General features: G+C 40.4%; 1 pseudogene; it reads left to right on the forward strand.

Annotated features, from left to right (window-relative positions):
- Positions 1–1,292: 1,292 nt before the first annotated feature.
- LOC125933101 (nitric oxide synthase-interacting protein-like) lies at positions 1,293–27,449 on the forward strand (annotated as a pseudogene).

The following is a 27,449-nucleotide window of genomic DNA, read 5'->3' on the forward strand; positions in this document are numbered from 1 at the left end:
CCCACAGTTCCCAGTGAGCTCCGCACAGAGAAAAACAAAGAGGCAAGTTTCAGGACAAATGTATAACATGGAAAATGATTAAGGTTTTACTTTATAATAATTAGTTCTTTCCTCCAAATTAGACTTCCTTTGATTTGGCCAGAAAGTGCAGTTTGGAAGTTAAAGAGTAACTTAATCAAATCTCCCGGGAATGAAGTCGGCACATTCATCTAGAATTACAAATGAAGAAACCGAGGTGCATCACCCATGCTAAGGGAATTCTGGCAACGCGGTAATTATCCACGCACAGTAACACTACTGGACTAATGTATTATTCCAGCATATAAATTCTTAGAGGACCAGCAGTTCACGTGCCCTGGTTAATAATACTAGGGACACAGGCGCTAAAGAAAAACCCAAATCAACACAAGTAACACATAATGAGAGCACAGATGTTTTTTAAAAAAGATGCTCCAGGGGCGCCTGGGTGGCGCAGTCGGTTAAGCGTCCGACTTCAGCCAGGTCACGATCTCGCGGTCCGTGAGTTCGAGCCCCGCGTCAGGCTCTGGGCTGATGGCTCGGAGCCTGGAGCCTGTTTCCGATTCTGTGTCTCCCTCTCTCTCTGCCCCTCCCCCATTCATGCTCTGTCTCTCTCTGTCCCAAAAATAAATAAAAAACGTTGAAAAAAAAATTAAAAAAAAAAATAAAAAAGATGCTCCAAATGCACATTATAAAAATTCAAAACAGGAGAACACCAATTAAGTTCAAGTCTTTGCTGGGACTATATCTGATTACAAGCTGTCACGTATTTCCTGGCCGAACTTTTGCATAAATGCTCTTCATTTCCCCTAATGAAGCTGTGGAAATAGATAATTATATTGTGAAACTGAAAAAATAAAACCTTTAAAAACGATCACCTTGCAATTCAATCCGTCTGTCATCAGCTTAAGGACAGGTAATCAAGAGTGTTTGACGAGGAAAGAGAAGAGGGGTTTGCATGGCTACTAGATAAGCAGGAAGCCACACTCCGATGGAAGGTGATCTAGATCTCAAAGGACCTGCCGGGGGTCCTCAGATGATCTTCTGGGGAAACCTTTGCAACTGTATTCAAATTGTTATGTCTGTGCAACAATTTTAACTTGTGTGTGTCAAACCGGCAAATGATTCATGTGCTTCTGGGGTTGAACGTTCACCAACGGTCCTCATAGGAAGGGTTAAGCCTGGAGTAGAGATGAGGGGTTGTGGGGGCGGGGGGGAAGCTGGGCAGACAGAAGTTCTGCTCAACCCTGACCAGGACCGGGGTGCAGAGTACAATGCAGTTCCCTGCCCTCACTGTCACTACTGAAAGCCTGGGCCACTTTCCAGTGACTACACTGAAGGGCACACCTCTGCGCCCTGTCCTTGTCCCTCACGCTGCCATTTGCATGCACTCCTGCCAGCTTGCAGCCACCACGACTGGCATGTCTGGGGCATTTTCTGGACCATCGGAACCCATGCTGCCCTCCGACATGGTGAGCCTAAGCACTAGGGGATTCACCTCCCTGGGAACAGCCTTTGACCAGTGACTCCTGAGAGTTGGTATATAAATACTCCAGCTTCCTCACCCCTCGGCTGGGATAATTCTGAGTTGTGTGCCTTATACCACTTCCCAGAAGTCCCCCCAAGGGATTAAGCCCCTGAAACCAATTTCTCTCTTTTATGGCCTAGGTCTCCAGTGGGGCATCTAGGCTTTTCTTCCAGCAGGAACCTGTTAAATAACAAAAATTCAAACGAGTCAATGTGAAGATCTGATTGGCTTTATGAAGTCATCCATGAATCAGGCAGCGTCCCATCTAGCAAGGAGAGGGGAGCTTGGAGGAGTTGAACAGAATGGAAGGTTTTCAGAAGGAAGGGCAAGCAAGGAGTTATTAGCAAAAGAAAAGAAAAGCTCATTTCCCTTAGAGAGAAGGGCAGGGGTTTTATCATGCAGATCACCTCTGCTTCTTTTGGAGGGCCCACATGACAGATGAGCTCTTTGGTGATCAGAAAATTCTGAACTGATGGATTAAGACCACATTTCTGGGGGAGGTTGAAACTAAAATTAGGTTAGGTGTTAAGTCACGATTTGCTAAGTCGGCCTAAGTGACGCCATTCTGGGCCTGCGGTTTTCTTTTCAATACACCAAAATCTTCTGCTTTCTGGGCCACAGCTACTTTACCCACTGGAGGCATCTCTGCTCTTGTGGAAAGAGCTGCATTTGCATACAAAACATTGGGGATTTTTGTCTCACTCCAGCTCTGTGACTCTCTGCAGATCATTCAACCTAACCTGGTTTGCTCATCAGTAAAATGTTCAAAATTAACAAAATTTTAGCTATCCAACAGGATAGCGATGTGGATTAAGAGAGGTGGATGCTTAGGACAGTATCTTGTTAATGAAGCCTACTGAGAGAGTATTTTTCACTGATCATGTTAGCAAAGATGAAAATGTCTGAGAATGCTCTGTGCTGGGGGGGGGAACAGAACTCACATACATACATTGCCACTGGCGATGTAAATTGTTATCATTTCCCTGAAGGAACATTTGGCAAGCATTTTCAAAATTATGAAGACAACTTCGGCTCAGGTCATGATCTCACGGTCCGTGAGTTCGAGCCCCGCGTTGGGCTCTGTGCTGACAGCTCAGAGCCTGGAGCCCGTTTCAGATTCTGTGTCTCCCTCTCTCTCTGACCCTCCCCCATTCATGCTCTGTCTCTCTCTGTCTCAAAAATAAATAAACGTTAAAAAAAAATTTTAAAAAAAAATTATGAAGACACATGCCCTTTAACCTGGCAATTCCACTCACCAGAATGTGTCCTCAGAGATATTCATACACGTGTGCAAAATGACTGTGTACATGAGCACACACATACACAGAAGATGTGAACGTTAATCACAGCATGGTTTATGATAGAAAAATACACGAAACAACCTAAATAGTCATCCAGATAGGACAGGTTAAATAAGTCACAGTTCAGTGACTCTGTAAAATTCCACACAATCATTAAAAAGAGCAAATCAGTTCCATATACCCTGATACAGAATCATCTCTGAAAAACTTAATAAATGGGGGGAAAAAACAGAACAATGTGTACAATTTGCGATGGTCCGCGTAAAAATATGTGCAAACCTCTGGAAAAATGTACAAGACGCTGTTGGAGAGGAGAAGCACAGAGCTGGAGGACCAGGGAGCTGAGGGGGTCTTATCTTCTTTTGGTACCATTTTGCACCTTTTGAATCTCATGCCGTGCATGTTACCTATCCAAATAGTGTTAATTAAAAAAAAATAAAAATAAACTAGAAAACTCATGTGAAACATGCAATATTATGAGATCTAATAGTGAGTGTGAATAAAAACTGACACTAGTGTTTGCCAAGCAAAATGCTGCAGCATCAGATCCTGGGTAACCTTGTGCAAAAGGCTGCCAGGCTCCAGGGACAGCTCAGACTCCACCCCTAGATGGCACCATGATGCTCTTGAGGTCCTGACACACATTCACTGCAGTCTCCTCCCTGGGCCTTAGCTGTGGGGCTGGAGCGACCTGGTTTCCTCTTAGAATGCGGAACCTGGCGGGTGGCCAGCTGGTTAGCATAATATCAAACATTCTCCTCATTTCCACAGCCTGTGTTGCCTTTACACTCAGACACAGCCTGCTGCCTGGATGCATTTGTAGCGACGCCTTCATGAGTTCCAGAACCAGATGTGTTTGTATTTACTCCTGCTCTGTATTTGCATATGTTTGTTTTCCTCCCATTTGGGCTCATTAGGGTGCCTGGGAATCCTGCGCCTGTGCACTCGGGCTGGGCATCTCGGTGGGTGAGTTACTTCAGGGAATGTTTTCATGCTGGGCTCAGGCTCTCGAACAGTCTTAATGGTGCTGAAATGCACCTATCTGGGCTTCCTTTCAGATTAAGAACACCTGTGGAGGTGCCAGAGGCATTGCTGGATTTAAGCCCACTTAGTCTGTTTGGGTTGCTATCTCCAATCACCACGGACCAGGTGGACCAGGTGGCTTAAACAATTTATTTCTCACAGCTCCAGAGGCTGGAAGTCCGAGATCAAGGTGCCAGCAGATCCCGTGTCTGGTGAGGCCCTGCTTCCTTGTTTGCAGATGGCTGTCTTGCTGTGTCCTTACCAGGCAGAGAGGAAGTTAAGCTCTCCTATCTGTTGTTAGAAGGGCACAAATCCCATTACAGGGGCTCCAGCCTCGTGACTTAATCCCCTCCCAAAGGCCCCACCTCCCAACACCATCCCACTGGATGGTGTTTCAACATACGGTATTTCAACATATGATATGATAGGTTTCAACATATGAATATGCGGTGGCGGGCAGGGATGCAAATATGCTGTTCATACACTGACCTACAGGCCAGCAGGGGATTCAAAGAAATCCTTCCACAAAGATCAGCCATGACACAGTTGTTACTCTGAGTACGTACACTGGTGAAGTGATGACCTTAAGGGTCACAAAGCGTGGCATGCTAAATCCCAGGGGCATTACAGGCCAGAGTTCCTCAATCCTATTGGACCCCCTGCTCCCTTCTTCTGACAAATAAATTGTAACAACCTCCTTAGTATTTGGAAATGAAATCTGTAAATAATATTACCGCCTACGCACAGAATTTCAATACAACAAAGCACTAGAACAGCAATATAAGCTAAACTAGAAGGAGAGTCACTTGACGTAAAAGGGTACGTCTTTCCACATGTAAACGCTCAGGTGCGACCACACTAGAGGACGTGTTGCAGCATCTGGCTCGTCTATGTTGAGTCACCAGCAAAGCAGCAGCTACGCGCATGATGTGATGGCGTGTGTTATCCTAGCGACTCACACGTCCGGAGAACAATGGCAGAAGCAACAGAATTTTCTGAAACCGGAAACAGAGAAGAGTTCAGGTTTCTACACCAAAGGAGATTTGACATATAAAGCGGACTTACGTAAGCATAGATCAGGTGTTCACGGAAAATCATGCAGGATGTGTGGGACAATTCTTTATCGGGCATGACTATCCCACGCATTGAAGGAGTTTTAGCATTCTTGGCCTACATCTAAATGCCAAATATCTACCTGACTATTGCTACAACACGCTGATGGAGCCAGACTTCTTTGGGCTCTGCCTGGCCCCGAGAATCTCCCCCAACTGGCTTCTAAGACCCTCTGGCTCTCCACTCGTAGAGGAACACATGTGATTCACAGTATCACTGCAAAACATACACATTACCTGGAAGTGCCACCAGCATGGCATGAATTCGTATACTGTATACATTAGCCGCTATATGACAGCATGCATTCCCGAGGTCACAGAAATTGGACAACAGGGTCCACACCTTAAGTCTGAAACCCTGCAGACAGGGAGCAGGTCCAGACGTGATGGTGAATACACACAACTAGCACAAAGGGGTATTTGGGCACCTGTCTTCAAACTTCTTTTGCCTGTGCCTGTGCCTGAAACACGTTTAAAATCTATCACCCCTCGGGTGTCTGGGTGGCTCAGTAGGTGGAGCGTCCGACTTCGGCTCAGGTCATGATCTCACGGTCTGTGAGTTCGAGCCCCGTGTCGGGCTCTGTGCTGACAGCTCAGAGCCTGGAGCCTGCTTCCGATTCTGTGTCTCCCTCTCTCTGACCCTCCCCCGTTCATGCTCTGTCTCTCTCTCTGTCTCAAAAATAAATAAACATTAAAAGCTAAAAATTAAAAAAAAAATCTGTCACCCTGCATGTTGTGAGGTTGACAACAAATTTTTTTTTAAGTTTACATGCTTGCAAAGATGATAATTTCTGGAGTATTATACATACAGGCATTTTAAGAAACAATCATTACATTTATCTTTTATATCTTATGGAATCTAAATACCAAAGTGGTTTGATACCATCCCAATGTTTTCTATTTTATTATAGAAATTTCCAAACATACAGGAGGGTTGAAACAATGTTACACTGATGACCCGTATACCCACCACCTAGACTCAACAACTAAAATTTCAGTACTTATTATATCTCTCCATCTCTCCATCACTCTAACCACAAATCCATCTTATTTTCATGCTTTTCAAAGTAAGTTGAGGACATCAGACGTTCCTCCTCAAAACACTCCAGCATGCGTATCATTCATCAGAATTCCGTATTTCCTTACAGATTTTTTCTTTTGAGTTAAATTGACATGAATAGGGTATATATTTTAATATATAATAAATAATCTTTTATCACTTGAACCTCGAACCCCTATAAAGATACAGTATATTAACTTCACTTCGGAAAGACTCCTTGTATGTCCTCCCAGTAACTTCCATCCCCATTCCCTCAAAGTTCTGATTTTTTTTTCTTAACGATACAATATTTTGCCTATACTAGAACTTCATATAAAGGGACTCTTACAGGAAGTACACTTTCACTCAGCAAGTTTCTGACGTTCATCCACATTGCTGCGTGTATCAGTAGCCCGTTCCATTTCACAGCTGAGTAGTACTCCATAGCATGAATTTACAACAATTCTGCTTTTGAGGGACACTGCAACTGTTTCTAGCTTGGAGCTGTTACAAATAAAGCTGCTATGAATATCCTTGCACAAGCTTTTTTGTGGACCTATACTCTCACTTCTCTTGGGTAAAACCAAAGGTAGAATTTGGAATACGTGAAGATTTGTAAAAAAACCCAAAGGGCCTGTACCATTTGACACTCCCAATGACCATGTATGAGAGTTCTGTGTGTTGTTGATTTATGTTAGCCGTTTTGGTGAGTGTATGGTGTCATCCTGTTGACGTTTTATTTTGCATTTCTTTAGCGACCTAAGGATGTTAAACACTCTTAATTGCTGGAACTGTATAGTAAGTCTTGAAATCAGGTAATGTAATTCTTCCAATCGTTCTTTTTCAAAATTGTTTTGCTATTTTCAGCCCTTTACATTTCCATATAAACTTGAGAATTCGGTTTGTGGACTTTTACACCAAATGTCTGTTGGGATTTTGGCTGGGATTGCACTGAAACTACAGATCAACTTGAGAATAACTGATATCCATTATGGCATTAACAGTATTAAGTCTTCTAATTCAGAAATATGCTACATTTGCCATTAGTTCAGTTCCTTTTCATTTCTCTCAACAATGCTTCATAGTCTTCAGTGCACATCTTTTGTTAAATTTATTCCTAAGTCATTTAATATGTAATTCTTTCAAAGACAGTTTTTCATTTTATTTCTCAGTTCTTTTGCTATTGGTATATAAAAGTACATTTAACCTCGAGTCCTACAAACTTGTTAAAGTCATTTATTGGTTCTATTTGTTTTGTAAATATCTTAAGACTCTTCTGTGTAAACAATGATGCCATATGCAAACAGAGACACTTTTACTTCTTCCCTTCTTACTTTCATGTCTTTATTTTTCTTACATTATCACACCAACTTGAACCTGTAATGCATCACTGAATAGGAGTGGTCAGAGGGGGCATCCTTGATTTGTCTCCAATCTTAGGTTAAAGGGTTCAATTGTTTTACCATGTGAAAAGATTTCAATCTAAAAATGGTCTTGAAGGATATGAAATGAAGAATCTCACACACGAGCCCTCAGAAGAACAGAACTTAACAAGGGAGACTCATTTCCCGAAAATGCCTGATTTACAGAATACCAAGACTTATCTCTTGACCAATGAGCATCCACCAAGAATCTCTCCCCATCCTCAAGCCAAGGAATTTACTGCTTGGACTCTGGCTGGACTTCCCCCTTTCTGCACTCCTGTCCCATAAATACAGCCCACCCCAAACCCTCAGCAGAACCGCCTGGCAGCTCATTACAGCACGCATTTCCCAAAATGCAATTCCTCTGCTATTCTTGAATAAACTTAATTTCTGGTAATTCAAGCTGGTCTCAGTTTATCTTTATCTAGGATGATGACCATTAGGTATGATGTTAGCTGTACATTTTTATAGATGATGTTTAATAGAATGAGAACGGTCTCCTGCTTTCCCAGTTTGTGGGGCACTTACATCATGAAAGGATGTTGAATTTTGCTCATTATTTTTACTGCATCCCTTGAAATATGATTTTCCTCCTTTATTCTAGTAAGAGAGTAAATTATATTAATTTTTGAATGTCAAACCAACTTTCTATACTTAAGGTAAACCTTACATGGTAAGGATGTATTATCCTTTTTATATTCTGATTTGACTTGGTAATTTTTTTCTTTAGTGTTCCTTCTCGGTTCCTGAGTAACAATGGTCTGTAAGTTTATTTTTCTTTTCTACTATTCTTTGTGATGGTTTGTCAAGTTTTGGTATTTGGTATTGGTATGCTAGTATCATAAAATGGGATGGAAAACGTTCCTCTGTTTTGTTGAAAGAGGTTTTATACGATTGGCACCATTTTCTCCTTAAATGTTTGACAGAATTTAGTAGTGAGAAACTCTTGACCTGTAGTCTTCTTTGTAGGAAGTTTCTTGATAATTCAATTTCTCTTTCTTCACATTTACTATTTAAGTTTTTTCCTTCATCACGGTAAATTTTAGCTTTTGAGGAATTTGTCCATTTCATCTAATTTGTCGAATTGTTGATTTAAAACTGTTTATAATATTCTTTTAATTTATTTTAATGTCTGTAGGATCTGTAATGACTTCTCTTTCATTCCCAATATTGGTGATTTGCATTCTTTCTTTCTCTCTTTTTTTTTTTTTTTCCTAAGTCAATCTTGTTTTGAGTTCATCAATTTTGCTTATCTTTTCAAAGAACCATCTTTTGGCTTTGTTTATTTTATATCTTCTACTATGTTGATTTCTGCTATTTATTACTGCTTTCCCTGAACATACTTTGGGTTTACATTGCTCTTCTTTTTCTAGTTTCTTCAGTTGGAACTTTAGGTTATCCACTTGATGCTTATCTGCACAGTATTTAAAAAAGAAACCTTGTTTCTTGAGGAAATTTTGCCATGCAGAGGGTTTCCTTCCTTTTATCAAAACAAAATTGTGTTAGTCTAACTGGACTGTAGTCTCCCTTTAACAGATGTATGAATATAAAAGGGACTTAATTAATGAAATTATTCAATCTACACTTAACCTACAATATACATTGTGAGTGAACAAACTAGAATAGGTATTCTTTAATTAAAAAATTATTTATATAGGGGTGCCTGGGTGGCTCGGTCGGTTAAGCTTCCAACTTTGGCTCAGGTCATGATCTCACGGTTTGAGAGTTCACCTTTTTTTAAAAAGAAAAGGTGCCATTTGGACAACTAGCTAGAAAAGAATAAAACTGAACCACTTTCTTACACCATACACAAAAATAAACTCAAAATGGATTAAAGACCTTAAATGGGAGACCTGAAACAATAAAAACCCTAGAAGAGAGCATAAACAGTAATTTCTCTAACATCGGCCATAGCAACATTTTTCTAGATATGTCTCCTGAGGCAAGGGAAACAAAAGAAAAAATAAACTATTGGGACTATACCAAAATAAAAAGCTTCTGCACAGCAAGGCAAACCATGGACGAAACAAAAAGGCAATCTACTGAATGGAAGAAGGTATTTGGCAATGATCTATCCCATAAGGGGTTAATATCCAAAATATATAAAGAACTTACACTACTTAATGCCAAAATACACACACACACACACACACACAAACAATAAAAAATCTGATTAAAAATGGGCAAAGGACCTGAATAGACATTTTTCCAAAGAAGACATCCAGATAGCCGACAGACACATAAAAGACGCACAGTATCGCTCATCATCAGGGAAATACAAATCAAACCCACAATCACCTCATACCTGTCAGAAGGCTAGAAACAAAAGATAAGAAATAACAAGTGTTGGCAAGGATGTGGAGTAAAAGGAACTTCTGTGTTGGTAACATAAGCTGGTGCAGCTACCGTGGAAAACAGTGTAGGGATTCCTCAAAAAATTTAAAATAGAAATACCATGACTCAGTAACTCCACTACTGGGTATTTGCCCAAAGAAAATGAAAACACTAATTTAAAAGGATATATGCACCCCTATGTTTATTGCAATATTATTTACAACGGCCGAGATATGGAAGCAGCCCAAGCGTCCATCAATAGGCGAATGGAGAAAGATGTGGTATATAAACCATGGAATATTACTCAGCCATACAAAAGGATGAGATCTTGGCATTTGTGCCAACATGGGCGGATCTAGAGGATATAATTCTAAGTGAAGTCAGTCAGAGAAAGGTAAATACTACATAATTCCACTTACATGTGGAATCTAAAAAACAAAACAAATAAATAAACAAACAAAAAGCAGAATTACACCTATACACAAACTGACAGTTGCCGGTGGGAGGGAAGTAGGGGGATGGGCAAATGGCTGAAGGGCAGTGGGAGATACAGGCTTCTGATTTTGGAATGGGTAAGTCACAGGGATAAAAGTACAACACAGGGAGTATGATAAGTGGTCTCAAAAGAGCACTGTATGGCGAACATATGGTAGCTAACTTGTGATGAACATAGCATAATGTATAAACTTGTCAAATCACTGTGTTGTACACCTGAAATGATGCAACATTGTGTCAACTATCCTTCAATAAATAAATAAATAAACGAAGTAAAAATAAATTTAAAAAATAGAGAAGGTGACATTAACTTTGCCAATTTTGATACCTGCCATTAACACGTGTTTATGATTTGGTGAAGTAAACGGCAACACCCTAGCTAAAATTCACTTCAAAATATCTATAAATAATACTCTGAACACATTCGCTCAGATCACCAAGCACTGGCCGTATTTTTAAGTAATAATACATTCAAATTTCAAAAAATAGGGCCCATATCTCCATTTAGACTTTGAGGATTCTTCCATTTGATCAATTCACTCTAATTTTAAGAACTGCATATAAAATATAATAGTAGTCACCATTTGGTGAGTGCCTTTACATATATTGTTGCTAAGCCTGCCAACAGGCTTATCAAGTAGGTATTACTGTTTCGAATTGAAAGGTATAGAAACTGAAATTCACAGAGATTAATAGGCTTTTCTGAGGTTCAACAGCTTTGCCAATAGGGAATATGCTATTTAAAAGCATCTCTGATTTGGTTAAGAAAGAGGCTGGCTGGGGATGGTGGAGCAGGAGGACACTAAGCTTGCCTCGTCCACAGATACAGCTAGATAACACTCACATCGGCGTAAGTAACCCACAAAATGAGTCCAACTATGGCAGAACTTCCACACATGGAAGAAGGTCGGAAGGGTGAAGATGCTGTCTGGGAGCAAAACAGACTGAGGCTATCTGCAGTGGGGAGGGAGCTGGTGGCACAGGGAAGAAAGGAAAGCAGACTTTTACGCCAGGGAGACCACGAACAGGGGGGACAAATCCCCATAATATTTGCCTGTGAAAGTGAGAAGGGCCTAATTTTGTGAGTTCTTAAAAGCAGTGGGACTTAATCTTGGAATTTTAAAAATCAGTGGGCGAGGCTCTAGGAGAGCCTGGAGAGCGGAGGGTGGGGGCATTAGAAGTGGAATCCGTGCCCTTAAGGACAGAGCAGGAAAAAGGGCCTGTGTAGATCAAGCATAGAACCAACAGTGGGAAAACCGCTGGGGGCGGATGGAGGGAGAGTGATCTGATTGCTTCAGAACACAGCCTGGAGAGACAGGGAGCCTGAGGAGACCCCTCCAGGAACAAAGGAGCTGGCAGGTGCCATTTACCTCTCCCCCAAAATAAATAACAGCCACCTGCAGGAACCATCACGGTGTGACACTCCTTAAGTAACTTGCTTACACCAAGCCGCCACCCCATGCTTAGGTAGCTCTGCCCCTCCTAGTCACTCTCGCCTTAGTCCCACAGCAAACCCTGCCCACACCAAAACTCTTAACCCGCAGGGTATATGGAACCTCAGTCCCGACGGCAGTAGGGGCAGGTCTCATTCTGCAAGAGAACCACTGTACATCTTGTTAAAACACGCCCCACCCCTGCAAGGGATCAAACACTGCCCACAGTAGTCATGGAGAGCCTCTGTAGATAACTGGACTGAAGGAAAAAGGCCAAGGTCTCAAAAGCAGAGAACAAGCACACATAGGAGACACTCTCTGAAGCACCAGGCCCTGGAGAACAGGGGACACTGCACAGCAGTGCACTACAGGACCTCTCCTTCATAAAACGATTACCACTAAGAGCAAGAGAAGTAGCTGACCCTCCCAACACAGAGAAACAGACACAAAAAATCAGACAAAATGAGACAAGGAAGTATCTCCCAAATGAAAGAAGCAAACCACAGCAAGAGACCAAAGTGAAACAGATATAAAGACTATGCCTGATAATTTAAAATAATGGTCATACAGACAATGACTGGACTTGAGAAAAGAATGGAGAACATCAGTGAGACCCTTAACACAGATAAAAAAGAACTAATCAGATTCACGAACACAATAAATGAAATGAAAGATACACTTGAAGGAATAAACAGCAGATCAGATAAAGCTGAGAAATGAATTAACAACCTGGAAGACAGACAATGGAAAGTAACCAAGCTAAGCAAAAGAGAAAAAAGAAAATTATGCAAACTGAGAACAGTCTTAGGAAACTCAGTGACTCCATCAAACGTAACAAGGGATCTTACGTTTTGCATTATAGGAACCTCAGAAAAAGAAAGTGAAAAAAAGAGCAGGAAAATTATTTGACAAAATAATAGCTGAAAAATTGCCCAATCTGGGGAAGGAAGCAGGTACCAGATCCAGAAGGCACAAAGATCCCTCCCCCCACAATTCAACCCAAGGAGATCCACATCAAGACACACAGTATTAAAATGGAAAAAAAAAAATAGAGATAAAGAAAAAAATTGTTAAAGCAGCAAAAGAAAAAAAAAAAAAAAGACAGTTACATACAAGGGAAACCCCCATAAGGCTAGCAGATTTTTCAACAGAAACTTTCCAGTCCAGAAGGGAGAGGCTTAATAGTTTCAAAGTGCTGAATGGGATCTTCCGTCAAGAATACTCTATCCAGGGGGCGCCTGGGTGGCTCAGTCGGTTAAGCGTCCGACTTTGGCTCAGGTCATGATCTCGCGGTCCGTGAGTTAGAGCCCTGCGTCGGGCACTGTGCTGACTTCTCAGAGCCTGGGGCCTGTTTTGGATTCTGTGTCTCCCTCTCTCTCTGCCCCTCCCCTGTTCATGCTCTGTCTCAAAAATAAATAAACGTTAAAAAAAAAAAAAAAAAGAATACTCTATCCAGCAAGGCTATCATTCAGAATAGAGAGATAAAGAGTTACTCAGATAAACAAACAACAAACAAAACACTAAAGGAATTCATGACCAGCCCTAGAAGAAATATTAAAAGGGACTCTGGGTGGAAAACAAAGACCATAAAGGGAGAGTATGAAAAGTAAAATACAAAAGCAGTAAAATAACTATTTATGCAAAAATCAGTCAAGGGATTCATAAAATAAAGGGATGTAAAATATGACACTATATACCTAAAATGTGGGAGGAGTAAAGAACAATTTCAACTTAAGCAACCATCAACTTAATATAGGCAGCTATATGCTGAAGATGTTATACACAAATCTAATGATAACTACAAAAACCAGTAATAAATGTGCAAAGAATAAAGTGAGAAGAATCCAATATATCACTAAAGAAAACCAAAAAACTATAAAAGAGAGTAAGAGAAGGAAGATCAGAGAAAATCTATAGAAACAACCACAAAACAAGAAACAAAATGGCAATTAATATGTATCTACCAATAATTACTTTAATGTAAATGGACTAAACACTCCAATCGAAAGACATAAGGTGACAGTGGATTAAAAAAAAGACCCATCTATATGCTACCTATAAGAGACTCATTTCAGACTAAAAGACAGCTGAAGATTGAAAGTGAGTGTATGGAGAAACATTTATTGTGCAAATAGATACCAAAAGAAAGCTGAGGTAATAATACTTACATCTGCCAAAATAGACTTTAAAACAAAGACTGTAACAAGAGACAAAGGAGAACACTATGTAAAAATAAAGAGGACAATCTGACAATATAACGATTATAAATATTTATGCACTTAACACAATAGCACCCAAATACATAAAACAGTTAACAACAAACATAAAATAATTTGTCATCAATAGTAATACAATAATAGTGCAGGACTTTAACATCTCACTCAAAGCCATGGACATACCATCCAAACAGAAAATCAAAGAGGAAAACAGTGGCTTTCAATGACACACTGGAGCAGGTACATTTAACAGACATACTCAACATTCCATCCTAAAACAGCAGAATACATATTCTTTTCAAGTACACATGGAACATTCTTCAGAATAGATGACTTATTAGGCCACAAACCAAGCCTCAACAAAATTTAAAATATCAGAGTTATACCATGCATCTTTTCTGACCATAATGTTATGAAACTATAAATCAATGACAAGAAAAAATGTAGAATGAGCACAAATACATGGAGGTTAAATAACATGCTACTAAACAATACATGGGTCAAGCAGAAATTAAAGAAGAAAGCAGAAATTACACGGAAACAAAGGAAAATGAAAACACAATGGTCCAAAACCTTTGGAATATAGCAAAAGTGGTTCCAAGAGGGAAGTCTATACGTCAAAAGCAAGAAAAAATCTCAAACAACCTAACAAATAAAACCCAAAGAAGGAAATAATAAATATTAGAGAAGTAATTGATATAGAAAAAAAAAAACCCAATACAACAGATCAATGAAACCAAAGAAAGCTGGTTCTTTGAAAAGATCAACAAAACTGATAAACCTCTAGTAAGACGAAAGAAAGAAGGAAAGACAGACAGACAGAAAGAAAGAAAACCCAAATAATCTTCCTAATGAAAGATGAGAATAACAACTGACACCACAGCAATACAAAGAATTATAACAGAATATTATGAAACCCTATATGCCAACAAAGTGTACAACTCAGAAGAAGTAGATAAATTCCTGGAACCATATAACTTACCAAAACTAAAATAGGAAGAAATAGAAAATTTGAACCGATCAATTATCAACAATGAAACGGAATCAGTAATCAAAAGCTCCCAAAAAACAACAGTCCAGGACCAGGCGGCTTCACAAATAAATTCTACTCAACATTTAAAGAAGAGTTAATATTATTCTTCTCAAACTATTCCAAAAAAATACAAGAGGAAGGAAAACTTCCAAATTCATTCTATGAGGCCAGCATTACTTTGACACCAAAACCAGATAAAGACATCACACACAAAAAAGATAACTACAGGCCAACATCTCTCTTGAATATAGATTCAAAAATCCTCAACACAATATTAGCAAACTGAATCCACCAATACGTTAAAAAAATCATACATCACAATCAAGTGGGATTTATTCCCGGGATGCAAAGATGGTTCAATATTCTCAAAGAACAATCAATGTGATATGTGACATCAATTAGAGAAATGATAAAAAATATATATATGATCATTTCAATAGATGCAGAAAAAGCATTTGACAAAGTACAACATCCATTCATGATAAAAACACTCTGAAAAGTAGGTCTAGAGGGAATATAGTTCAACATAATAAAGGCCTTATATAAAAAATCCACAGCTAACATCATACTCAATGGTGAAAACCTGAGAGCTTTTCCCTTAAGGTCAGGAACAAGACAAGGATGTCCACTCTCACCACTTTTATTCAACATTGTATTAGAAGTCCAAGCCATAGCACTCAGACAACATAAAGAAATAAAAGGCAACCAAATTGGTGAGGAAAAAGTAAAACTCTACTTGCATATCATAGGATATTATATAGAGAGCACCTTAAAGACTCCACCAAAAAACTACTAGAACCGATAAATGAATTCATTAAACTCACAGGATACAAAATCAATATAACAGAAATCTGCTGCATGCACATACACTAATAATGAAGCAGCAAAGAGTGAAAGGAAGACAACCATCCCATTTATAACTGCACCCAAAACAATGAAATACCTAGTAACATGCTTATCCAAAGAGGTGAAAGGCTTGTACTCTAAAAATTATAAAAATGCCAATGAAAGAAATTAAAGACAACACAATGAAATGGAAAGATATTCCAAGCTCGTGGGAATTGTGAAATGTCTATATCACCCAAAGCAATCTACAGATTTAATGCACTCCCTATCAAGATACCAAAGAATTTTTCATAGAACTGGAACAGTCCTAAAATTTGTATGGAACTACAAATGACCTCATATAGCCAAAGCAATCTTGAAAAAGGAAAACAAAACTGGAGGTATCATAATTCCAGATTTCAAGTTATATTACAAAGCCATAGTAATGAAAACAGTATGGTACTGACATAAAAACAGAAACATAGATCTATGGAATAGAACAGGAAATTTAGAAATAAACCCACAATCATCTGATCACTTAATCCTCAACAAAGCAGGAAAGAATATTCAATGGGGAAAAAGGCAGTGTCTTCAAACAATGGTGTTGGGAAAACCAGTTACCTATAAAAGAATGAGACTGGACTTCTTTCTTTCACCATACACAAAAATAAATTCAAAATGGATTAAAGACCTAAATGTGAGACCTGAAACCATAAAAATCCTAGAAGAAAGTAAAAGCAGTAACTCTCTGACCTCAGCCAGAGTAACATTTTTCTAGATATGTCTCCTCAGGCAAAGGAAATAGAAGCAAAAATAAATTATTGGGACTATCAAAATAAAAAGCTTCTACATGGTGAACGAAAGGAACAAACAAGAACTAAAATGCAACCTACTGAATGAGAGAAGATATTTGCAAATGACACACCTGATAAAGGGTTAGAATCATATATATATATATATATATATAACTGATACAACTCAATGCCTCAAAAACAAATAATCCATTTAAAAAATGGGCAGAAGACATGAACAGACATTTCTCCAAAGAAGACATACCAAGGGCCAGCAGATATATGAAAAGATGCTCAACATCACACATTATCAGGGAAATGCAAATCAAAACTACAATGAGATACCACTTCACACCTGTCATAATGGCTAAAATAAAAAACACAAGAAACAAGTGTTGGCCAGGATGTGGAGAAAAAGGAACACTTGTGCACTGCTGGTGGGAATGCAATCTGGTGCAGCCACTGTGGAAAACAGAAGTTCCTCAAAAAGTTAAAAATAGAACTATCCAATGACCCAGGAATCTACACTACTGGGTATTTACCCAAAAAATACAAAAACACTAAGTCAAATGGATATATGCACCCCTGTTTATTGCAGCATTATTTATAATAGCCAATCTATGGAAGCATCCCAAGTGTCCATCAGTAGATGAATGGATAAAGTGGTACATGTATATACACAAGAGTGTTATTCAGCCATAAAAAGGAGTGAAATCTTGCCATTTGCAACAACATGGATAGAGCTACAGAGTGTGCTAAGCAAAATAAGTCAGTCAGAGAAAGACAAATACCATATGATCTCAGTCATACGTGGAACTTAAGAAACAAAACAAATTAGCAAAAGAAAAAAAGAGACAGAGAAAAAGAGACAAATCAAGAAACAGACTCTTAACTATGGAGAACAAACTGATGGTTACCAGAGGGGAGGTGAGTGGGAGTTGGGGGAAATAGGGAATGGGGATTAGAAAGTACATTTATTATGATATAAAATAAATTTAAAAATAAAAAGTTAGAGCAACCCTACCAAGGGTTTATAAAGGGTTTAAAACCATCTTACCAAGAGCTTCAGATTCCAGCTGATTTTCTATCATGGCACAAAGTTCAGGGATGGATCATCCAGGGCAAGTGCAACTGCTCAAAAATGCCATCAAGTATTTGGGTTCCGCCTATTCTAAACAATAAAATGGCAAGATTTAGCTTTTGGCCTTTATGATCATCGTTAAAATACAGCTGCTGTAACTCTAGCACTGAATCCAAGTTACAGGCAGAAAAAGGAAGGAAGGAAAAGGACGAGAACATTTCTTCATGAGGCTTTGCCCTTTCAGGATAAAAACACAAAGCAAAGTAGAAATAGAGGGAAATTTTCTCAGCCTAGTAAAAAGTATAAGACCCACAGCAATGGTGAAATACTAAATGTTTTCTCCTTAGGAAAAAGACGACGTTTGCTCTTACCACTGCCACTCAATATTGTACTGGACATTCTTTGTAGGCCAATAAAATAAAATAAAATAAATAAATAACAAAGATACCATAGAAAGGCATGAAATTGGCAAGAAAAAATTAAAACTATCTCAATTTGGAGATGACCGGATATTGAATATAGAAAATCCTAAGGAATCTACTAAAAATCTATTAGAATAAGTAAGTTCTAGTAGGAAAGATGGTAGGAAATAAGATAAACATAAAAATAAATTTTATTTCTATACACTTGCAATGAACCTGAAAATGAAATTAAGAAAAAACTGCATTTATAGTCACATCAAAAAATATGTAAGAATAAATTTAGTAAGTGTAAAACCTGTACATCGAAAACCAAAAAATGCTGGGGTGCCTGGATGGCTCAGTTGGTTAAGCATCCGACTCGTGATTTTGGCTCAAGTCATGATCTCACGGTTTGTGAGTTTGAGCCCCCATCAGGCTCTGCGCTGACAGTGCTGAACCTGCTTGGGATTCCCTCTCTCTTTCTCTCTCTCTCAAAATAACTAAAAATGAGGAAAAAGCAAAAAAGAAAACCACAAAATGTTGAAAGACAATGAAGAAGAGCTAAAAAAAAAAAAAAGGAAAGCATCCCATGTGCTTGGATCAGAAGACTTAATACAGTTAAGATGACAGTACTTTCCAAATTTATCTACAGATTCAAAACAATTTGAAGTTGTTAAAAACTCAGCTGCCTTTTCTTTTATTTTTTTTTTTGAAGAAATAGACAAGCTGATCTGAAAATTCATATAGAAATTCAAGGGACCCAGAAAAGCCAAAACTGTCTTTAAAACTAAGAACAAAGTTGGTGGGCTCAAATTCTCCGATTCTGAAACTTACAACAAAGCTACAGTTACCAAGGCTACAAGGTGTGACCTAAGGACAGACATACAGACCACTGTAATAGACTTCAGAGTCCACAATATACCCTCACATTTACAGTCAACAGATTTTCAACAAGGATGCCAAGACAATTCAATGGTGAAAGAATAGTCTTTTAAACAAATGGTGCTGGGACAAGTGAATATCTACGTAAAAATGAAAGATGAGGGGCGCCTGGGTGGCTCAGTCGGTTGAGCGTCCGACTTCAGCTCGGGTCACGATCTCACAGTCCGTGAGTTCGAGCCCCGCGTCGGGCTCTGTGCTGATAGCTCAGAGCCCGGGGCCTGTTTCAGATTCTGTGTCTCCCTCTCTCTCTGCCCCTCCCCCGTTCAGGCTCTGTCTCTCTCTGTCTCAAAAATAAATAAACGTTAAAAAAAAATTTTTTTTTTTAAATAAAAAGGAAAGATGAAGTTGGACCCTTCTCCCGCAGCACACACATAACTCAAAATGGATTATAGATGTCAATGTAAGAGATAAAACTATAAAACCCTTACAAGAAATGTAAGAGTAAATCTTTATGATCTTGGGTTGGGAAAAAGCACAAGTAACCAAAAGCAAAAGTAACAAAATCAGACTTCAGAAAAAATGTGAAATTAGACTTTATAAAAATGTAAAACTTTTGTGCTGCAAATGATACAAAGAAAGTGAAACCCAAACCCCAGAACGATAGCAAATATTTGCCAACTATGTATCTGATAAGAGATTTATAGCCAGAGTATGTGAAAAACTTACCAAACTCAGTAACAAAAAATAACCCAATTAAAAATGGGTAATGGATTTTAACACACGTTTCTCCAAAGAAGGTATACTAATAGTTGATAAGCACACACAAAAGTGCTCACTACCGATAGTCAATAAGGAACCACACAAATCAAAAACATAATTGGATTTCATTTCATTCCAATTTGGAGGGCTACAATCGAAAAAACAGACAACAGTGTTGGCACGGATGTGGAGAAATGGGAACCCATACGTTGCTGGTGGAAACGTAAAATGCTGCAGCTGCTGTGGGAAAGAGTTTGGCAGTTCCTCAAAAAGTAAAACACAGAGGAACCGTGTGACCCAGAAATTCCACTCCCAGGTATATGCCCCAGAGAACTTGCATTTATTCCCATTGTTAGGAGCAAATTATTAGGTTGCATCAAACATTCCGTGTCTCAAAACCTTTAGGAACCAGACATCAACTTGGAGTGTGATGGTTTGTGGATTTAGTTCTGATGAATATAGAATTTTGTCAAAGGAGGTTTATTTAAAATAAACACTGAACATTTTTTTTCACGTGCCTTATGATTTTAGCTCCATTTTATGGCTTTTGCTCTGACGCATTAAGCCTCTAGCAAGTGCAAGCAGACCTGAGCTTCACTCTTCAATTTTTCTCTAGGCTATTATCACTTAGTATTTTATAGCATCGAAGACATCACAATGTCTCTGCTTTGAGAGAATTTGCTCTTCCTACAGACATAGAGCTATAATGAGATGCCGTGCCTACTGCTATTTCTTCTAATCCCTGAAACTACGATAGCGTGATTTATGTTTATTTTAATCTCCTCTCCACTTGGACTAGATGCAGAATGGAAGTAATTGAAAATGCAGTCAATGAAAAACAGACCAGCAGGATGCCTCATCTTTGGCTGAGTTTTGCCTAGTATGACAACGCAGGTTCATTCTCAAAGTTCTGAGCCAGCTTGAGGCCTCTCTTGGAAATGGCCAATCTCATTCGGGCAAATAAAAGATAAAGTGAGGTCATAACAAAGGTTGCTGCAAAACAGCGCCCAGACTGCCACAAACTTAGAGTATGAGATCGGAATCGGATGTTCTTGTCCCTTAGTTGATGCTGCATTAGTCAAAGACCTTAAGTCATTTTCTATCTTGAAGGGCTTTGGGACAAATGGACATAAAAAACTGTCAGTCATTCAGGACTCTCCTTCTGTGCTTGTTTCTGGATCTCTCCCAGGGACAGATTTCACAGATACACAATTTGGGTCAACAAAACTGTTGAGTCATACTTTTCTCTAGATTGCAGAGAGGAATCTAATTTTTTTCTAGGAAAACCTCAAGGAAAAAGAAGGAGCTTAGAAAGTGATTTCCACAATAACGTTTTGAGAAGACAGAGTCAATGCTTGCTATTAGAGAAAGTTTATTTCTAATGACCTCATCTCGAAGTAAACCCCTGTAAGCACAGGTTCTGGCAGCCTATGTGGGTGTCGGGCTGCACAAAGAATGGCTGGGCCCGGGGTTTTTGTTCGTCTTCCCGTCTGGCTTCCAGCTAAATAACAGCACACAGCCAGCTCTCCAATGGTGGTCTATTACTCCCCATATGGGCACCTCGCCACTCCAGACAGAAAAGGCCAGGACAGACAAGACAGAGAGAGCAGCTGGGATATGAAAGATGCCCGAGTCTGTGGCTTGTCCTTCCTAGGGTGTGTGCGCATGTGCACAAGTGTGCACACGTTCCATGTGGATCTCTCATTTCCTAGTGACGTCAATACTCTCGACAGTCAGTGCGGTACTGTTGCTTTCTGGCTGTGCAATCTCTCCCTCCTTCCACTACGGCATTCCATCCAGGTTTGATCCAGCCACGCTGCACCTTTTTATTACATGCTGGGAAAACAATCTAATTAAACCCCATCGCTACACTGGGTTTTAAATTTTGTGACTCCAGAAGGCCTTTTCTTCCTTATTTATCCTCCCAGCTGCTGATTCCTGGGAAGTAGAGTTATCTGCAATCACGTTAAGTTCTAGAAGAAGATTTTGTTGAGGGGAAGGAGGAACAGAGAGTCAGCTAGGTATTTCCTCAATTTCTGGGGGGCCTGGATTATTCTAAGTACTGAGAGGTATAAGATGATCAGAAAAACAGGGGTTTACTTGGAGTCTATGAAGCCAACGCTTCATTTTTAAAATTTTTATTATGGCAGCACTGCCCCTTCTGGGCATCAATTTTTGTATCAGGCAGTTATTTCTATGTAACAAACCACCACCAAAATTAGTGGAGTGAAAGGAACCATCGTTTAGTGAGTTCACGAGTGTGTGTGCACGATTGGATAGTTCTGGTGATCCGGGCCATGCTGGGCCGGTCTCAGCTGGACCTGCTCCTGTATTTTTGGTCAGCTGCTGGCACAGCTGGAGCTGACAGGTCAAGGTAGGCCTCGTGGAAAGGCTCATCTGCACACCGTGTGCTCGCACCCTCCAAACCGGCCCAAACTTGCTCACGTGGCAGCTGGTCAGAGCTGTGTGGGAGCCAGCGGAAGTACACAACGCCTTTCGAGAGCTAACTTGGAACTGGCACATGAGTTCTGCTGCGTTTTTATTGGTCAGGGCAAGAGACAATTCTAGCCCAGAGTCAAGGGGTGCAGAAATAAGCTCTTCACGGTGTAGAGAAAGAAACAATTACAGCCATTGCAACGGGCGAGGTGGTGGCAAATTATTTCCAAATTTTGCAGATACCTAGCTTGCTCTAAGGATATTTTATGAAGGTCTTTCATTTCCAAATATTTAGAATTACAGCAAGTTAATCACTGACATCTTCAAGTCGGTGTGGCTTAAGGAAAAGCTCAAGCACAACTTCGGGTAGCTCAAACTGTTGGGAACATATAGCTCTATCAGCTTCTTTCTGCATTGTGTGCATAGAATATTTTTAAATTTTTCCTTGTGGTTTCTTCTTTGACCCCTGGGCTTTGTAGAAAGGTGTTAATATGTTGGTTATCCTAATGCTACTGAGTTCTAACCTAATTCTGTTATAGTCAAAGCACATACTCTCAGGGGAGAGTAAATGATTTTTAGGAAAGATGCATGGGCCCTCAGAAGAAGAGATGGGAGGTATGACAGTTTAGGACATGGTTTGTCTGGGTGTGGTGTTGACTTCTAGTTTCCTCTCCTGTTACAGGAGTTGATCTTTTCTGGTTGATGAAACTCCCCAAGGAGGACCTAGGGCAATTGAGTTCCTTGTGGAGCATCTGTCTTTCGGCAGATAAGCTTCTCTCTGCATTTGCTATTTTTCAGTTGCCTACAGTTCAAAATAATCAATATACCAAAGCAGCCTATTTTGGGGTGACAAGTCCTGAACTCGTACGATCACATTTTGGAGCGGCATTTTATACTACCCCTCACATGCTACCACATTAGTATATTTTGTTGTCCTGCCTGGATTTGGAATTTGCCTTTACAAGTGCGGTGACTCACTGCTACTTAAGGTCAGTCCAAAAGAAAAAAGTGCTTGTTTGGAGATAAAAATAAAAAGTCCCAATTTGGCAGTGAGATGATGGAGTTCAAAAATATTACCTTGATTCTATTTTAAAAAGTGAACGAAGCAGCAAAAATATGACCATTCCTTTACTTCTGGCATCATGTTTATAAACTCAGCTTTGAAGATTTTTTAATATGCATTTTGAAGAGAAAAGCACATTAAATATACCTTCAATTGAAAAGCAAATCTCGGGGCGCCTGGGTGGCGCAGTCGGTTAAGCGTCCGACTTCAGCCAGGTCACGATCTCGCAGTCCGTGAGTTCGAGCCCCGCGTCAGGCTCTGGGCTGATGGCTCGGAGCCTGGAGCCTGTTTCCGATTCTGTGTCTCCCTCTCTCTCTGCCCCTCCCCCGTTCATGCTCTGTCTCTCTCTGTCCCAAAAATAAATTAAAAAAAAAAAAAAAAAAGAAAAGCAAATCTTAAGTTTTCAGGGGGAAAAGGTTGATAAAAGAAATTACTGAACGACCTACATCGTTAATAAGAGCTCTGCTGGGGTGCCTGGGTGGTTCAGTCAGTTGAGCATCCGACTATTGATTTCGGCTCAGGTCACGATCCCAGGGTCGTGGAAGTGAGCCCCGTGTCAGGCTCCATGCTGAGCCTGGAGCCTGCTTGAGATTCTCTCCACCCACCCTGTGCCTCTCCCTCACTCAACATGTGCATGCTCTCTCTCTCTCTAAAATAATAATAAAAAAAAAAATTAACAAGAGCTCTGTTGGCATGCAAAGTATATGTACAATATCATTTACCTCAAGTGTAATACACTAGAATAAGAACCAGCAAAGTTATATAATTTAATATGACCCTAATTAACTGGAATCACATTCTGGAATTAAGTCAAAGAGAAACAGCTAAAGATAAAGTGTTTCTCTTTACTCACAAAAGAAAAACAAGGGGCCTCCAAAGAGATTTGGCTAATATTTGTCAAATGTCAGAGTCAGATACTATTTTAAGAGCTTTACATGAATTAACTTGTTTTATTCTCACAACAACCTTGTGACTTAGGAACTATTATCACCTCCATTTTATAGGTGAGAATGTTAGAATACACAAGACTGCAAGAGGCCATAGCTAAATGTGACAGGGCCAGGATGCAAACCCAAACGATCTAGATCAAGATTCCAAATGTGGTATCTACACTCCATCTGTGGTTTTTTTTTTTTTAATTTTTTTTTAACGTTTATTTATTTTTGAGACAGAGAGAGACAGAGCATGAACGGGGGAGGGGCAGAGAGAGAGGGAGACACAGAATCGGAAACAGGCTCCAGGCTCTGAGCCATCAGCCCAGAGCCCGACGCGGGGCTTGAACTCACGGACTGTGAGATCGTGACCTGAGCTGAAGTCGGACGCTTAACCGACCGAGCCACCCAGGCGCCCCCTCCATCTGTGTTTTAAATTGAATCACAGGTTCAGACTTCCAATAAAAACATATTTGACTATCTTCCTATAAACAACAATTATAAATGCTGTATAAAATACTGAAGACAATACCTGAAGGCACTGATGAGCAAAGAAAGCAAGCTGACGATGGACGGCATACAATCAAACCAGGGACCCACTTCTGTGAAATGCACATTTATTCAGCCTTTCCCCTGAAGACACTTCTAAGTCGGCATAACCTTTAACAGAGCTCAAGTAGAAAGATTCAGCTGTATGGGCCTGAGGAGACAGGAGATGGAAATTGGGGGGGCGGAGGGGAGAAATCCTGGAACAGAAAAATTATAGTAAGGGGAGCCCCAATCCTTGGCTGTACCTGAACTACACATGTGTGAGGTGAATCAAAGAATTTACTCTGAAAGGCTGAGACGGCTGCATAGAGATTTCAGCAATGCCCCAGACTGAGCAGATGGAGTTTGGGTTTGAGTCCAGCTCTAGTGGAGGCATGGAAAACACATCTTGCTTTCACTGGACACCAGAGGGCCATGATTTAGGAGTAAAGATCATATCTCAGGAGCAGTTTTCCCTACCCTACCATGAAAAACAAGAAAGAGACCTACTCTAACAAAGCCTAAGCCCAAGAGCCTACACAAGACCAAAAGCCTCTACAAGTCTATCAGTAAGATAGACCCTATGCTGGACTATAAAACAAGTCCCAGTAATTCCAATGGACTGAAATCATATAGAGTATAGTCTCTGACTACACCAGAATTAAGTTAGAAATCAGTACCATTAGGACAACCAACGTATCTCCAAATATTTGGAAACCAAATGATACCTTTTGACAAAGGCAAGAAAACAGGAACTCACAAGAAACTTTTTTTAAATAGTCCATGCAAATAATGCAAAAGAAAGCTGATGTAACTATACTAACACCAAACTTTGTAGGCTTCAAGACAATGAGGGGCCTTGAATAATAATGAAAGGTTGAACTGAATTGAATAATGAAAGTCAAGTGGCATATTTTGCTACCTTTCCGAACCCTTTCCTCCAAATTTCAGGAACAGAGCAAGTATACTGAAGTATACTTCTCTTCAAATTGTACTGGAGATCTTAGTACAATAAGGCAAGGGAATAAATGACAGACCTTAAAATCAGAAAACAGAGGTAAAGCTGTGATTATCCACAGATGACCTAATGATGTATGCACACAAGGAGTCTATGAACCAGCCACTACAATAAGTGAATGTAGCAAGCTTGATATTGATATGAGGTCATGATATGAGGTCAATATACAAAAGTCTATTGCACCTCTACGTAATAGGTGTAAACAAAACAAAATTTAAAAATAGTTTCGCTCATAAGAATGCAAAGAATTTAACTTAGGAATAAATTTAACAAAGCAAGTGTAAGACTTAAATGCTAAAAACTACGATGAGTTGCTGAAAGTTTTTTTAAAGCTCTGAATAAACGGACATATATAACACATTCCTGGATTGAAAGACAGTATTTTTAATATGCCCGTTTCCCCCAAATCTATAGTTCCACACAATCCCATTCTTAACACCCAGTAGCTTCTTTGTAGGTACTGGTAATCTCACTGTAAAATTTATATGGAGATGACAAGGTCCAAGATTAGCCAAACCAAATCAATCTTGAAAAAGAACTCTGATCTCAACATTCGTTATAATCTACAGTATTTAAGATAGTTTAAGAGTGGTACTGGTGTAAAAATAAAGTCCAGCAATAGACACACAGAGATTCCAAAATAATTTTCAACAAAGACACCAAAGCAATTCATTAAAGAAAGGTCTTTTCAACAAATGGAATAACTAAATAAACATAGAAAAACATGAACCGTGCCTCCTACTTTACGCTAAAACACAAAGATTCATTTGGGGTGGATCACACACATAAACATAAAGCCACGAAGTTTCTGAAAGAAAGCACGGCATAGATACAGTTGAAGAAGCAACGAAGGGACAAGGAGTCGTTTGTGAGGGAGGCATTATGGCAAGACCTGCAGGGTGAGGACTGCCTGCCCCTACAGTGAGAAAAAAGCCACAGGCTGCAGGACCCAGAACATTCCAGCAAGCCCTCAAGATGTCGAGGGCTGCCACCTGTGTGCGCAGCCCCGCCACGACCGCTCGTCGCCCCCAGATGGCTACCTGCGTGAGCGCGAGGCAATCCTGGCGTACACTTCGCACCAGAAGGAGACCACGGCGAAGATGAGGATCCAGGAGCAGCCGGGGGCTGGGCGTGAGGTGCAGAAACAGCCGCGGCGGCCACGGCGCAGGGGCAAGTGCACGGCTTCCCGGAAGAGGACGCGGCCACCGTGCACACTGAGCTGCACACTGAGCTCAACCTTTCATGCCCAAGGCCGCCTGGGGAACAGGCCCAGAAGACGCCTGAGCCGGGCAACTGCAGGTCCCGCAGGACAAAGACAAAGCACTGCCCAGCTTCCGGATCCCGTCCCTGACCCCCACCCAAGCCAAGACCGCCAAGCTGGGAAGCCGACGAGCACCGCCACTGTCCCTACGGCGCATGTCAGATCTCATGGCGCATGCGCCCCACGCCGTTCGCCGCCTTCATGGATCGCGTGAGGCTCATCAAGCTCAGCCCGCGCCACGTGTGTGCCGTGACCCGCGACAGCTTGGGAGGTGCCGTGCCTCACGCCGTTGCTCTGGCCTTCTGCGGTCGTGGTCACCCTGGAGCGCAGGATGAAGCTGATGGCGGAGGACGTGGTGGACCCGGTGAACCGGGAGAAGCTTCTGGATCAGAACACCGGCATGCTGCAGCGGGTGGCACGGGCTTCACGGGCTCGGGAGTATCGGCGCAGGTAGAGAAACCCAAGCTGGTGATGCAGGCCTGGTGCACCTGACACCAAGTAAATGGGCTCGAACGT

The sequence above is a fragment of the Panthera uncia genome, chromosome D2 (genome assembly GCF_023721935.1).
Source record: "Panthera uncia isolate 11264 chromosome D2, Puncia_PCG_1.0, whole genome shotgun sequence".
NCBI lineage: Eukaryota > Metazoa > Chordata > Mammalia > Carnivora > Felidae > Panthera > Panthera uncia.